This window comes from Nilaparvata lugens, chromosome 10, assembly GCF_014356525.2.
Source record: "Nilaparvata lugens isolate BPH chromosome 10, ASM1435652v1, whole genome shotgun sequence".
NCBI classification, from domain to species: Eukaryota; Metazoa; Arthropoda; class Insecta; order Hemiptera; family Delphacidae; genus Nilaparvata; species Nilaparvata lugens.
The window spans coordinates 39,410,318-39,423,489 of NC_052513.1; the positions used below are offsets into that span (position 1 = coordinate 39,410,318).

The 13,172-nt window shown below is 35.9% G+C and overlaps 1 protein-coding gene across 1 annotated transcript in view; it reads left to right on the plus strand.

Annotated features, from left to right (window-relative positions):
• Positions 1 to 13,172, plus strand: part of LOC111049397 (RNA binding protein fox-1 homolog 2) — a 566,558-nt gene that overhangs the window by 44,755 nt on the left and 508,631 nt on the right. Inside the window, exon 2 of the mRNA XM_039436017.1 lies at positions 8,533 to 8,563. The gene's annotated coding sequence lies outside the window, so the exon portion shown is untranslated. The remainder of the gene's footprint in view (positions 1 to 8,532; positions 8,564 to 13,172) is intronic.

A 13,172-nucleotide genomic window follows, 5' to 3' on the forward strand; every position in this document is an offset into this window, starting at 1 on the left:
TGTTGCGCATTTACGGCGAAAAGCGGTAATGGATTTTCATGAAATTTGACAAGTATGTTCCTTTTTAAATTGCGCGTCGACGTATATACAAGGTTTTTAGAAATTTTGCATTTCAAGGATGATATAAAAGGAAAAAGGAGCCTCCTTCATACGCCAATATTAGAGTAAAAATCAGACAATAGAATTATCCATCATAAATCAGCTGACAAGTGATTACACAGATGTGTGGAGAAGCCAGTCTATTGCTGTATTTCCATAAGGTTCAATAAGTATGCTGTATTTCCATAAGGTATTTCCATATAGTTCCAATCAGGTACTTGTGGATGAGAACACTTCGTGAGGTCTACTGTTCACAGAACTACTAGTAATTGACCGAGCGAAGTGAGGTCTAGGATTCAAGTCGACGGTTTGGCATTTCTCTTAATGTTTGAATGTTTAAATTTTAAAGTGTTTAAATGTTTAAATGTTTAAATGTTTATATGTTGCGCATTTACCGCGAAACGCGGTAATAAATTTTCATGAAATTTGACAGGTATGTTCCTTTTTAAATTGCGCGTCGACGTATATACAAGGTTTTTTGAAATTTTGCATTTCAAGGATAATATAAAAGGAAAAAGGAGCCTCCTTCATACGCCAATAATGTAGTAAGAATCAGACTATAGAATTATTCATCATAAATCAGCTGTCTAGTGGACTATAATACTACCCGTTCAAAACATCGAGCATCTTGAAAATGTATCTTTCCATCAACGTTAGTAGACAGTTGACTATAATACTACCCGTTCAAAAACATCGAACATCTTGAAAATGTATCTTTCCATCAACGTTGTAGACAGATGCAGCCAGACCTGATAACAGCGCTCACACTCACACTCCGGGACGACACGTCACGGTACGATAGGACAGAAATATTTATTTAGGATTTTTTCTAGACATTTTAAATTGATAAATTATTTATTAATTTTTGAGAAAACATAACAACAGGTCAATGTAACTTACTGATCGAGAGGGCTACTGTTCACAGAACTACTAGTTTTATATCCTGAAAAAGGAGTCAACACGCAAACACAAGCGGTGCCCCCTACTGGCATATTTAGCGCTTCCGTAAGCTATAAAAACGAAGTAAGGCTACAAAAGCGAATCAGCTGATGAAAAATCTTTAAAATACGTGAGCATTTGCTCCAGAGTTCAGGAGCATAAGGTAAAACTTATTTATAAAAAAATCTGGTGTGGCGCACTCACACAACTTTCCTTGCCGTTATGAGAATTGATCACCTGACGCTAGTGTTCCCGCGCATCTCAAGTCTACTATTCAAAGATCCAAGCCAGCTGGTGACAAGACAATAACGCTGGAGACACACGATGTGTGCTATCTCTTCATCTTCTTCTTCTTACAGCTCAATCGTTTGATTGGTTGGCAGCCTTCCATCTAAATCTGTCCATTGCTACTCTCTTCCATTGTTCATAGCTCATAGCACCCACATCCTTCGTCATTTGTACACGTCCTTCTTCTCTTCATCTTCATCTCTTCATAGTGAATGATTTAATAGAATCAACAGTTGCGAACAGTTTGCAATTGAATAATCACATTTTCTCGAATTTCGAGCTTATTTTTAATTTTAGGTGAAAATGTTACTGGACATTAATTGTAGAGATTTTTATGCTCACTTGAATTTTCTTGTTTAAATTGTATCTGAAGCCTGATAATTGGGTATATAAAATCAAACTTTGCATAGATGAGACGGAGTTCCTGAAAATTTTTACAGATATGGGACTCGTGGCAGTTGATATAGCTTATCAATGACTATTTTAGGTATAAATTTGATCAAAATCGTTGGAGCCGTTTTCGATAAAAACGCGAAAACCCCTGTTTTTGACAGCATTTTCGCCATTTTAGCCGCCATCTTGAATTGCATTTGATAGAAATTGTTCTTGTCGGATCCTTATATTGTAAGGACCTCAAGTTCCAAATTTCAAGTCATTCCGTTTATTGGGGAGATGAGATATCGTGTACACAGACGCACATACACTCATACACACACACACACACATACAGACCAATACCCAAAAACCACTTTATTGGACTCAGAAGACCTTGGAACGTATAGAAATACGTGAGCATTTGCTCCAGAGTTCAGGAGCATAAGGTAAAGCTTATTCATAAAAAAATGAGCAAATGCTTTTGCTTCTACCTTTTCTCATGAGCAAAACCTTATGCTCCATGCTCTTGCTCATGAGCATTTGCTCTGCTTTTATTCATATGGGCTATTATTATCTTTCAATTTCATCTACCCCCAGTACCACTGATCCTATCATCCCCCATTACAACTGATCTTATCATCCCTCACTACAAATGATATTATCATCCCTATTTCTCCTTGCAAGGAAAGTACCTCAATTTTTTTGAAAGGACAAATTCTCTCTTCACCGACTTTTATAGTGATGGTATCAGCTGTTCCATTGTTTTGATCAGATCAACACTGTAAGCGACAAGAACACTTCTGCAAACAGCCCTGATTGTACCCCAGAAAGTGGCAATTCCCTGTTATTTTCCGTTGAATGCCAACTGAGCTTTCTGGACTTATTCGTGACTTAGTGGGACTTGGAAGCGTCTTCCTCTAACTTACTTTCCTTCCTCTATTACAGTTCTTTCATTTCTATTTTTTCTTTCTTCCATATATTCTGTTCTACCTCTCCACTTGTTCTTCTCTTCTCCTTAGCTATTTCTATCCAATGTTGTAACTAATTGAATGTTCTTTCTCTAATGTATTATTTTTCTCTTCATCAGTATTTGGTCTGTCTTTATATGCTTTACTCTCTATTCTTTTATTCGGACAGTTATTTTGACTCTATTTCTTGACTATTTTTTCTCTCCTTGTTCTGCTTCTGTCACTCTTGTCTCCAGTTCCTCATACTTGATTCTCTCAAAATCTTCCAAAACTTTTTTTCAATCAATCAATCCATTTATTTCAGAAACAAACTTAATACAAAGTGATAATGATGATAACAAAGAAAAGATATAAAAATGTGAAATAAAAGTGGACTTCCCTAGGCATAAGCCCGATTGGGGTGTACTACTCCTAATGAAACAACTAAAGAAATCTCAAAGGAGTTTTCTTTTCTTCTCTTTTCATGCGTCTTTCATCTTTCGTCTTTCGTCTTTCACCGTCATTTCACTCTCCTCTTATTCGTCTACATTTACTTTTCTTAACTTTTATTCCCCGTCAACATAAGTTTATTACATAAATTCATCAAATTTTAAATAATCTTTTTCCTGCTAACTAATCTCCCCTTATCACTTATCTTTTTCCCCCTCTTTGCTAACTCCCCTTCGTCCCCTTTCTTCTCTCTTTCTCCAATATATTAAATTTATCCAACAACAACAAGTTAGTGACAGTGACCTCCCCAGCTATTCTTCATCATTTTCTTTTTCTTTTCCTCTTCTCTTCCATTTTCTCCCATTTTGATATGTCCAAAGCTCCGCCAATTTATGTAGATGCATAACAATATGATTATTATCTATAGTTATTATATTACAAATTGCTTTTTCATATCATATACAGTTCAATAAATTATTTTCCTAGTCTATATTATGTAAATTCATCTATAATTTTGCTGTATTGTAAGCTATTGTATATAAGTGTATAAGCCAGTATATTGTAATCTACATAAATAAAGTACTCAATCAATCAATCAATCAATCAATTTTCCATTCTATTCCACTCCCTCATTTTTCACTTTAGGACCTCATGTACTTCTTCTTCTTCTTCTTTTTCCTCTTCTTCTCCTGTCATTCTCTTGTCCTTCTTCTTCTTCTTCTTCACCATCTTCCCCTTTCTTCTTCTTTTTTTCTTTGTTCTTCTCCTCTTTTCTTCTCCATTTCCTTTCCACTCTTCTCCTAATTTCCTCACCACCAGACCCTCATTTTCTTCTCTTTTCCTCTCTGTTTCTCCAAAGTGAACTCATGATGTAGGCTACAATCACAATGCACGAAGCTTTTCAGTAGCACTATTAGACACGCCTTATTGCAATAGTGTTCCACGTTGAACAGCGCAGCTCCGTGTCGTGGTTAATGGCTTGTTAGATTGTGGCTTTTCACCCACTTCCCCACCTTCTTCTCCTTCTCCTCTTTCTCCACCTCATCCTCCTCCTCCTCCTCCACCTCCTACTCCTCCTCCACCTTATCATCATCCTTCTCCTCCACCCACTGTTCTCTCTGCTTCACACGCCATACGTCTAAAAATGCTACTCACCCTCCAGCTCACACCCCTCTTTCAGAAACCGATTGCAATAAATTTGTGCAAGAACCACCCTTTCGCCTACCTTGACCTTCTTTCTACCCTTTCGTTTCCCTGTTATTATCTCCTTCGTTTTTTCTTCTTCTTCTTTTTCTTTTTCTACGTCTTTTTCTTCTACGTCTTCTCCTTCTCTCCTTATTCTCAACAATCAATTTATACTTTTCATGAAAGAGTAATTCTTCTTCTTCTTCTTCTTCTTCTTCTTCATCTTCTTCTTCTTCTTCTTCTTCTTTTTCTTCTTCTTCTTCTTCTTCTTCTTCTTCTTCTTCTTCTTCTTCTTCTCCTCCTCCTCCCTCTTCTTCTACTCTCCTTATTCTCAACAATTTTTTACATTTAATGAAAAAATAATTTCTTTTCTACTTAGAATGTCCGCTCATTTAGGATCAAACTTTGTGGTTCCGATCATTAAAATTGTTTTCAAATGTTCATCTGACAAGGTAGATCTGTATTTGGATTTAACAAACTTCATTTTTGAAAATGTCTGCTCACACTTGTAGGTAGATCCAAAAAGAGAAAACATAACTTGAGCATGATTTTTTATGTTTTTAGAGTCTTTTACCGGGAGAGACATGTACAGTCCGTGCAGACCATTTGCTAATATCTCGCAATAGTTGATCGCCCGCAATGGTTGATTACACTCACCCGGTCAAAACAGTAATAATATACAGTGGTCGACAGTAATCGGCTTGAGTTAACAGAAAATAGGCTTGAAGTTTGGAACAGAAACGAACTATAACATGTCTATCTTCTTATGTTATATTTTCACTATGCTATTATTACCCAGTATTTATTAATGAATACTTTGGATATAAAGTCTACCTTGTAAAAAACCAGTTATCAAAGTAGCTTCATGAGCTAAGACCTATCGGGGAGCCTCATTATCATTATTTATCAACATGTTTCTTAAGACTTAATTTCTACTGAGAGGAATATAGAATTCATAGTCCCATAATCGGCTACTCCTTATTGAGCAGATTTGAAATCTATAATATTCACCTTTGGTTCAACAAAAAGCCACTCTATATCTTAGCTTGCAATTCTCAAACCATTCCAATCATCCATGTGGAAACCATAAATGAGCTCCCCGCTCGAACAGTCATAACTTTAATCTAATTTATTCTCCACACGATTAACTTTCAGGTAAAGGTCACAGCTATGGAAACGCTAGTGATAAACTTCTATAGTGAGGTTCACGTTATAATGGCAGTATTCGATTAACATTGGTGTTGCTATCCTTGTCTTTCATGATACGTATCATCTTCATATCATCTTTGTGTCACCTTCGTATCTTCTTTGTGTCACCTTCGTATCATCTGTGTATCATCTTCGTATCATCTGTGTATCATCTTAGTCTGAACTTCGTGTCATCTTCGCATCATCTGCGTATCATCTTCGTATCATCTTTGTGTCACCTTCGTATCATCTGTGTATCATCTTCGTATCATCTGTGTATCATCTTCGTCTGATCTTCGTGTCATCTTCACATCATCTGTGTATCATCTTTGTATCATCTTTGTGTCACCTTCGTATCATCCGTGTATTATCTTCGTATCTTCTTTGTATCATCTTTGTGTGATCTTCGTGTGATCTTCGTGTCATCTTCGTATCATTTGTGTATCATCTTCGTATCATTTGTGTATCATCTTCGTATCATCTGTGTATCATCAAAACACTATCTGCTTTGTCGAATGATAGACAAGGATAGCAGCATCAATGCTTATCAAATACTTCCATTATATTGAATGAAAAAGACTAAGAAATTGTCAAAAACCACAGATTTATTGATAGTATACTTAGAAAGACCGGTTTCGGTTATTACACCATTGTCAATCTCCGACAAACAGACTGAAATGAAAATCCCTACTGAATGAAAAAGACTAAGAAATTGTCAAAAACCACAGATTTATTTATACTTAGAAAGACCGGTTTCGGTTATTACACCATTGTTAATCTCTGATAAGCAGACTGAAATGAAAATCTCTACTGAATGAAAAAGACTAAGAAATTGTCAAAAACCACAGATTTATTGATACTCAGAAAGACCGGTTTCGGTTATTACACCATTCTGTTTATCTCTGTTAATCAAATAAACTCTCTGTTTATCAGCGATTGACAATGGTGTAATAACCGAAACCGGTCTTTCTGAGTATCAATAAATCTGTGGTTTTTGACAATTTCTTAGTCTTTTTCATTCGATATGAATAATTATGACAATATCAACTTCTCAACTACTCTTAAAATGATATAAAACTGAGTTTATCAGAGATTGACAATGGTGTAATAACCGAAACCGTTCTTTCTTAGAAAGACCATTCTTTCTTAGAAAGACCGGTTTCGGTTATTACACCATTGTCAATCTCTGTGATCAATAAATCTGTGGTTTTTGTCGATTTCTTAGTCTTTTTCATTCAATATGAATAATTACCACAATATCAACTTCTCAACTTCACAAAAAGTGATTACAACTAAGTTTATCAGAGATTGACAATGGTGTAATAACCGAAACCGGTCTTTCTAAGTATACTATCAATAAATCTGTGTTTTTTGACGATTTCTTAGTCTTTTTCATTCAATCTGTATATCATCTTCGTATCATCTTTTTGTCAACTTCGTATCATCAGTGTATTATCATCTTCGTATGATCTTTGTATCATCTGAATATCATCAAAACACTATCTGCTTTGTCGAATGATAGACAAGGATAGCAACATCAATGGTAATCAAATACTTCCATTATAACGTGGACATCACTATAGTATCGAAAGTATAACATCAATCATTTTTGGTTAATGAGAACAGTAGACTTTTACAACATCGACGTATTGTCTGAGCCCAGGGAAGGTCAAAGGGTCAAATTGGACTCCAATTTTGAAATCCTAGCCCCGGAGAAATCAGTTGAGAAAATTGCTAACAGCCCCTCCTCCCATCACACAACCCTTTTGGGGTGAATATAGGTGGAACTGAAAAGTACAGCATTGTAACAAATGGGGTAGTTTCTCATTTTAACAAGGTGCCTGGAAATTTATGAGGAGTCCCCCACCATAAACGGAATTTCTATCTGTAGCTCACTGATTTATTGAATTCATATTGAATCAATAAATAATTGGAAGGTCCTACTGTTTTAAATACTGCTGTAGGTATTATAAAAAACTGAAAGCATGACGAATTAAAGCTTGACAAACTGAAAACTTGAAGAACTGAGAATAGGCCTATTACCATTCTCGGTAGAAGAATCAATATTCAAAATGTCAAGTTAATTAGTCCAGTAGTTCAGACTTGCATCATGAGTAAATCTCTTATCCCGTACGTGTATAAGCCAGTTCTTTCCTTTATCATAGTATATTATATTAAATACATACCTCCACAAATATATCCAATTCTTGTTGTTTATTCCAGACATTCAGGACATCCATATTTTAATGTGGGCCTAGTGTATAATATATTGTGTATATATTATGTGCTATAATATCCACGTTATAATGGCAGTATATAAAGATAGAAGAATAGCGATGCCGATTCTCTACATTAATTAATTATATTTCTACACTGTCAGAAACATAATTGGCGTCGTTTTGGACCTATAAAACGATAGTACCACCGGCTTTGTCGAATGATAGACAAGGATAGCAAAACAAAACTTGATCAAATACTGTCATTATAACGTGGACCTCACTATAGCACATTCATTGCTTCTGGACTTTGGACTTAAAATTCTTTATTTCCCTTCATCAAAGACCATCTGAATTTATTGTTTCTATTAACTGTAATATACAGAGTGATCAAGAAGTTCCTCCGCAGTGGACTATAAAGTATAAACTAAAAAACACTCCATCACTCAAAAACAAGTATTTATAACAATAGCAAGGTTTTAATTTATTGAATTTACGTGTTCATTCATTGCTGTAGAGGGGGAGGAAAGTGGGAGTAACTTGTCGAATGGGTTTCTAAACAGAACACAATCTTCGGCTAGAAAAGAACACAGGTACTGCGGAGAGACTTTTTGATTGCCCGGTAGAAATGATTCTATTTTCCATTAGTTATTTATGGGTCTTCACATATCATGCTTCTTTTTGTATTGATTAATTCCTTTGCTATCTGTTACATTTTTTTCACAATCACAGCCTCAAGTAAATTATAATATAATATTTGATATGTTAACGATATTTCTCTATTACCTTTTGGTTTTTCTGAAGATAATGATATCATTACCAATAATTATCTTTTCTAATTCCAGGTTCTCTGGCTGAACAAATTGAAGCAGACAAGTGAGTATGAACTGTAATAATTTGAAAATAAAATCTTGAAAATAGATGAATTCCTATTCAAGTGGAATAGTTGTATTGAGATAAAAACATTTCATACACATGGGCTACTTTTTAAATTAATAAAAACAATATAAAAATCTTAAAGCACCCTCTAGTTTTTAACTAGTTGTTGAACTATTTTAGAGTTTTTTTAAAAAATGAAGGGTGCTTTAAGATTTTTATATTGTTTTTATTATATTGTGATACTCATATGTCACATGATAGTTCTTCATTTCAAATTAAGTCACTTCAAATTGTCACATCAACTCATTCATAAGAATCTAGAAACTATATTTTAGGAACCATTCCCTGTTGCTACAAAGTGTTCAATCTCTATTAAACTAGCAGCTTAATTTATTAGTTGGATCGATTACCTTATTCGATAGTTTGACTCAACTTGGGTGTCAATAAATTAGCTAAATACTCTGTAAGTAATAAATCGGGAAGAGTCAATAAATTAGCTGAATATACTATAAGTAGTGGAACGGGAAACCTATAATAGGTGGATAGTATACAAAAAAAGCCTAACGCCTGCTATTGGCCGAGACAAGCCACGCCCGCAGGGGGCGGAGCATCCAAATTACAGACTGAAGTTGCACGTCTGCCATTGGTCGAGACAAGTCACACCCACAGTTGGTGAAGTATTTGAACTATAGTCATCAGACCTCACTTGTAAAGCTTCGTACAGACTTCACCGCCACGAACATGCTCATTTTGCATCAGCTGGTGCAACGTTTAGGCTATATAATATCTGTATCTTATGATTTTTGTACAAATAAAGATATAAATCAGCTGATGAAAAGCGAAATGCGCTTGTTTGTGGCGCAAAAAGCTGTACGCAGCTTTATGTACAAAGTTCCCTGTATCGTGTCAACCAATGGCTTCTATATCTTCTATAAATCTTCTATACCTTGATAGATCAGAAAGATAAGCTCTTGATAAATTCAAATAGAATTTATTCACTCGAAGTTCATAGGAATTATTCATTCAGAAAGATCAAGATACTGATTCACAGAGAGAAAAAACATGTTAATCTACTTCACCATTCATTGAAAAAACAAAATTTTCAATGAAATGATAAGAATTCTCGAATTAAAGATAACACTTAAGCATACCGTATTTCTATTTTTCTGAATTTTCAACACAATTCCGTCAACATCAAAGGAACTGTATGACATATTTACTTGGGGGTGAAGATCAAAGTAAATATTCCCAGCATCTCTTCATTCTTCTTCTTCTTCTTCTTCTTCTTCTTCTTCTTCTTCTTCTTCTCCTTCTTCATCTACTTCATCTTTTTCTTCTTTTCTTCTTCTTCTTCTTCTTCTTCTTCTTTCTTCTTCTCCTTCTCCTGTCTTCTTCTTCTTCTCCAGTCTTTTTCTCCTTCTTCTTCTACTCCTGTCTTCTTCTTGTTCTTCTTTTTCTTCTCCTCCTCCTCCTCCTCCTCCTCCCACTCCTCCTCCTCCTACTCCTCCTTCTCCTCCTCCTCCTTCTTCTAGTTCCCCTCCTTCTTCTACTCCTCTTCCTTTTACTTCTCCTCCTCCATCTTCTTCTTCACCTCCTCTCCACCAATACCACCACTTCTCTTCAATCTTCTCTTTCTCCTCAACCTTCATTCTCTTGCCTCCTCAACTTAACTCTTGCTCTTTCAAATACCCTCATAGCTCCGCATCCTCCAGTTTTCAGCTGTTGGCAATGAAAATTCTTGACATTCCTCAGTTTCTGGCGGCGACTCATTTTTCGCCATTAACCTCATCTGCTTCTAAAGGCCAGTGTGACGCATGAAATTCCACTGTCCTATAATATCTGCTCTACTTTTAATAGTTTACTATTGGTCAATTCATTGATATTGAAAATACTTACTTTTTATAGGGCTACTCAAGTTATTAAAACACGACTAGTAGTTCTGTGAACAGTAGACCTCACGGAGTATTCTCATCCACATGTACCTGATTGAAACTATAGTCCTTATGGAAATACAGCAATAGACTGGCTTCTCCACACATCTGTGTAATCACTTGTCAGCTGATTTATGATGAATAATAATTCTATAGTCTGATTTTTACTCTAATATTGGCGTATAAAGGAGGCTCCTTTTTCCTTTTATATTATCTTTGAAATGCGAAATTTCCAAAGACCTTGCATATACGTCGACGCGCAATTAGAAAAGGAACATACCTGTCAAATTTCATGAGAATATATTACCGCGTTTCGCCGTAAATGCGCAACATATAAACATATAAACATTCAAACATTTAAACATTAAGAGAAATGCCAAACAGTCGACTTGAATCTTAGACCTCACTTCGTTCGGTCAATAAATACTATCAAGTACTCTTCTCTATGTTATTGAAACTAATGCTCTGTGATTCAATAAAATAGAGAAGGGTCTTGATAGTTTTCATAGTGCTTCAATATTGATGAAAAATTTTATGGAAATCTTGAGACTAATGTGGTAATCGGGGAAATGCAGACATTTGCGAGTATTCCAGCAGGTTATACTTAGCAGCATTCTTCTTGTTGTGGTTCCTATCCGTTTCGGATGCTGGCAACAAGCATGGCAAGCCTAATTTTGTCCACATCCATGCGGAAGAGTTCAGCTGATTTTTTTCCGGTCCACTTCCTCAGGTTATGCAGCCAAGATATTCTTTTCGCCACACTGCACAGAAAGCAGCTGTTTTCCAGTCCCTACGTAGATCTGAAAGACCTTGTTTGCAGACGACCCTCGTCTGACTTAAGAAACAGGTTTCTTTTCCGTCCTAGGCCGGAAAGAGTGCTCTTTCCAGCCGCCGCTAACATGGAAGTCTGTAGTTAATAAGTCATCCGCTAGATCGGGCGAGTGTCAACTTTCTTCATCTGAAGTCGCCATTATTTCAGTTCGAATTTCGAATCAGACTAATTCAGCATTCGCTTCGCAACCATTTTTATTCAATTATTTATTGTTGATTAGCGCATTCCGAATTTTCAAAAATGCTTGAAGATGACGACGCCCGTGATATTCCAAGTGAAATTTCAAAAGAATCGGAAATCCTGACTGCAAATCTTCTACCACTAAAATCAAGAGATAGGTACGATAGCTCAACGAGTATTCTTTATTTATTTTGTCAGCAATACCTGTAGTATGGCAAAAAATATCATTCGCACCATGGGCAAAAATGTTTTTCCGCCTCTCAATCTTTTCTAGTCCTCGGCCTACTGCCTGGGACTTGAAAACCGATTTCGAGCCGGAAAAATCTAATTTTCTGCTCTAGGTGCGAAATATACTAGCTCCTTCCAGGACCTCTTCTTCCATTGAATTTTCCTTGGACGATTGTCTGGAGTGAAAAGTACCTGGAGTCGTTCCTCATGATGTTGCCCAGATATTGCAGTTTTCGGATCTTGATTTGATTGATTTGATTTGATTGAGTACTTTATTTATGTAGATTACAATATATACTGGCTTATACACTTATATACAAAAGCTTACAATACAGCAAAATTATAGATGAATTTACATAATATAGACTAAGAAAATAATTATTGAACTGTATATGATATGAAAAAGCAGTTTGTAATATAATAACTATAGATAATAATCATATTGTTATGCATCTACATAAATTGGCGGAGCTTTGGACATATCAATGTCCATTCTTCGGAAATAATATTAAAAATATCCTCCCCACTAACTCTCTACCAAAAGTGATAGAGAGTGGAGGATAGAATGTAATTACATTCATCCTCTCTGATCTTGATAGTGTTCATAATTTCTTTTAGCAGCATAAGCGAAGGAAAACTATGGAGAAGAAAACAATCAACATTGATTGTTTCTCAAATGCTACTGCTGAGCCAGTAGCATTTGAAAAGAAGTCAATTGCAACGCAAAAAGCGCTTCGTTGGCAATTTTCAAAACCGTACACCAAACAAAAGAAAACAAAAATAATAGGGGAGTAGAGTGAGAGTGTGTGAGGAAAAGAGAAAGATTGAGAGAGGGGGAAAAAGAGAGAGAGTGTGAGAGAAAAAGAAAGGTGGTGAGGCAGAGACTGTGAGTAAGGGAGAGAGAGAGTGATTGAGAGTAGAAAATAGAGAAAGAGGTAGTGTGAGAATATGTTTGTGTGAGAGAGAGAGAGAGAGAGAGAGTGATTGAGAGTAGAAAATAGAGAAAGAGATAGAGTGAGAATATGTTTGTGTGAGAGAGAAAGAGTGAGAACGTATTTGAAAAGGCAGAGAAATAAAGAAATGAGGGAAGAATGAGCTGTAAAGACATCCACCTCTGTCAGCATTGTTTGAATAGGCAACATTGATATTATTCATAAGGATTGCTGCCAGTTAGAAGCGAAATTTCACTAGCTAGTGTTCAGGTGCAACAAAGACTGTATACTTCTACAAGAAAAGCATATAATCATTACTGGAAAAGTCAAGTAAGGTCACATCTATGGGAAAAGCCCCCCGAGAGGTTTTTCACAGCTGTTTTGTTGTTTGGAGGAAAATTTGAATAGTGTGCAGCGGCCTTATGTGCATATAGAAGGGTTTTTTGTTAGTAAGGCCCCCACACACTGTCGGGAATATTGCGGGATTTGTTAGCTGATTTGAC